Source organism: Terrapene carolina, unplaced genomic scaffold (genome assembly GCF_002925995.2).
Source record: "Terrapene carolina triunguis isolate 2854851 unplaced genomic scaffold, T_m_triunguis-2.0 Scaffold130, whole genome shotgun sequence".
Classification (NCBI taxonomy): Eukaryota; Metazoa; Chordata; order Testudines; family Emydidae; genus Terrapene; species Terrapene triunguis.
In genome coordinates, this window is record NW_020664481.1 from 26,477,159 (window position 1) to 26,480,203 (window position 3,045).

Consider the following 3,045-nt stretch of genomic DNA (forward strand, 5'->3'; position numbering starts at 1 on the left):
GTTAGTTTGCTAGGGGCTGAGCTTGTGCTTGGAAACTTGACTCTGTTAAAATAGTAGAGAGGTGGTAAATACAATTGTAGAAGCAGAATGACCGTAAAAGTCAAGAGAATCTGGAACTGTGAGACCATGGCTGGACAATTTGACCTCAAATTGCCCTGGGAGTGTTTCTTATGGTGTTCCAAATTCTCTCCATGATCTGCTTAGCCACGTCATCCTTTCCTGAGTGACACTGCATGAGCTCTGTCCACTGCCTCCAGGAGGGGGCATGGCAAAGAGGAAGTTTCTTCACTCAGAAACAAACAAATGTGTGCTCTGCCTAAAAGTCTGTGTGGCCTGTTTGAAGGTAGGCAGTAGCTCTGGCCCTGCTGCCTATACCCAAGATAGACCCACTCGGCTAATGCCTGGTTACCTGGAACTCTAGGCCAGGCCCACGTATGATGTTCGCCACCAAAGACACTGGGTCCATATTGCCATGGGGACCGTAACTGGAGAGCAGGTGGCTTGAGACCATCCAGCATCTTTGCCTACTTCATGGTGTTTATGCTAGAGACTTTTGGTTCTTGTAAATCAAGTACTTGGACATCATCTACATTTCCTTTTTCAGCATGATACTTACATGACTTCCAGGTGATAGATGGAAATATTTTTTCTTAATCTGATCAATTAGAGCTCTGTCAGCATTTTAGGACCTAAAATGCAATTGATTTTATATTGCACTCCTAAGTTTCAGCTCAGCTTTGTGAGAGCTAAACTTAAGAAAAGGTAGAAGAACAAAGCAGTGCACATGGGACAAAACCTTGAGAAAAGAAGAAAAAAGGTGAGAAGTAGTAGTAGAAAGAGGTGTAGGGGTGTCTCTTTGTTTTGCCTGTCAATGGTCAGTAGCAAAGAAGAAAGGAAACTAGGCAAGGGGATCATTTCTATGTAAGCACTTAAGTTGTTCAACTTGAGGTTCAGTTAGGGGCTGATCCGTGGAAAGATTCTATTTGTTTCAGCGGGTGTTGGTTCAGACCCTTAGTGTGCTTTTCATAACTGGAAGGTTCGAAAAGCACACTACAGTGGTGAACATGGTATCAGGCCGTAGAGAAACATTACCTACCTCCAAAAAGTGCTTAATTTCTAGATTCTTCATCAGTCTTTTTTCAAGTTACTTGAAGTTATCTAGGAGGAAAGACGCCCTTCAAAACCAACTTACTTTTGGGCTTCATAAACCAAGCTGTACACTAAGATAGTTGGCACTCATGCACAAGTCTTTTGGCTAGCTACTTAACCAAACTGCACAGTTGAGTGTGTTTGTTTTTTGAGAGTACATGGATATAAAACTCATGAGGTGTTCTTGGAATGGTAGTGTATCCAGTTGAAACACAGGCTGTGCTGGTTTCATCCAATATTTGCATCCAAATTTGACAATCTATATTTGCAAATCTAAATGGAAAACATGGCCACTCGCATTTCTTTGAGTATGGTCTTGCTCAACTTTCATTGCCCAATTTGTCTCTTGCCATTCCCCCACAAAAAAATCTATACTTCCGCAATAACAACACAGACCCCAGAAATCGAAAAAAGCAATTTTATTACGAAAATAAAAGTGAAAAATATAAACTGTAACTGCCTCATGGTGGGCCCATACGAGAGAAGAGAAGTATAGACATACCCCCAATTAATAAAAATGCACACTAGACACGTGGGCTGTATTTCCTCGGTCTGTAAACTCAAAGAAGAGTGAGATATGCTGTAAAAGTTTTTCCATTTAACTAGTTAGAAGTATGGGCTCCGGGCTACTGTGATATAGCACATGTGAAAAATGGATCTGCTTTCCATCAAGAACCATAGCCCCAAAATCCACTCCTCCCTCCCCCCCGCCCATCTATGCAGTGTCTGCTGTCATTGAAACATTCTCTTCTGTGTACAGCAGTTATATACATATAGGACCTTCTTGACCAGGATAGAAATCAAGTGAGTTCCTACCTTCAGAATACCCGCATGCTGGGGAGGGAGAAAAGGGGGAAGGAGTAAGGAGAAGAGGGAAGGGTGATTACTTTGGGGGAGGAGAAAGCACAGTTTAAAAAAAAAAAAATCCCAGCAAGCAAAAGTAAATGTATAACTTCTAAATAACTTTGCCCTGGATGTGATATCTTGTGGCTTTCATCTAATCAGACCTTCAGCCCGAAGCGGTTTGGAGATCTCTCATATAATATGATGCATTATGGAGAGCTCATTGTTTATGCAGCAGCACCATTCTATGCAGACTCATTGTACGCTCCTGGGCCAGGGTTTGCATCATCTCATCTCCTACTGTCTTGTGGTGGGACAGGAGAGGTCATGCTTGCTATGTAAGCAATATACCTTTCACCAAATTGTGTATTGTATTTGGTAATTAAGGGCTAATGGTTGATAGCGGATTAATCTAAAAATTCATTGATTTAAATCTCTTCCTGAAATGTAAGGCAGTGTACAAAGGTCAATGTCTGCTTCACGCTGAAACATGAGAAATGATCTTAAAAGAATACACTAAAGGTCCGTGAGGCTCAAAGATTCCAACCCGACCATACTGGCTAAAAGTTCACGGAAGGCTTATTACGTGAATGTCTAGGATTAGGGAAATAGGGAAGCTGTAGGAGAGAAGCAGAGAAACTACGCTTGAATTGATTTGTAAGTATTTTGCCTTTTTAAATGCTTGGGAAGAAGATGATAGAGTGCACTTCACTTCTCTTGAAAGACCCACCTGGTTGTTCCTTTTTTCTTTTTTGTAAAAGAAAATTTAACATTTTTATGTAAAGCTTCATTCCCAAAGTAAAATGTCCTTGGGCTGGTGGCAACAGCTGGAGCTGCATGCTTCATGAATAATTAAGAAACAAGGGTAGCTTTTTTTGTCTTCTGCATCTTTATTATGTGCACTCATTTAATTTTAGATATGGTAAACTTTTCATTCATTTGATTTGTTGATTGCACTGACCTGTCATATTTATTTTGATGTCCCTCTTAAGGACCATATGCTCCTTCTCTTAGTTAAGCTGCTCTCTAGGAAAGAGGATGTAATTGCTACCC

At 40.9% G+C, this 3,045-nt stretch overlaps 1 long non-coding RNA gene across 1 annotated transcript in view; it reads left to right on the forward strand.

Moving 5' to 3' along the window:
* The window catches only part of LOC112107621, a 14,851-nt gene that overhangs the window by 10,795 nt on the left and 1,011 nt on the right, over positions 1–3,045 (forward strand). The window lies entirely within an intron of this gene.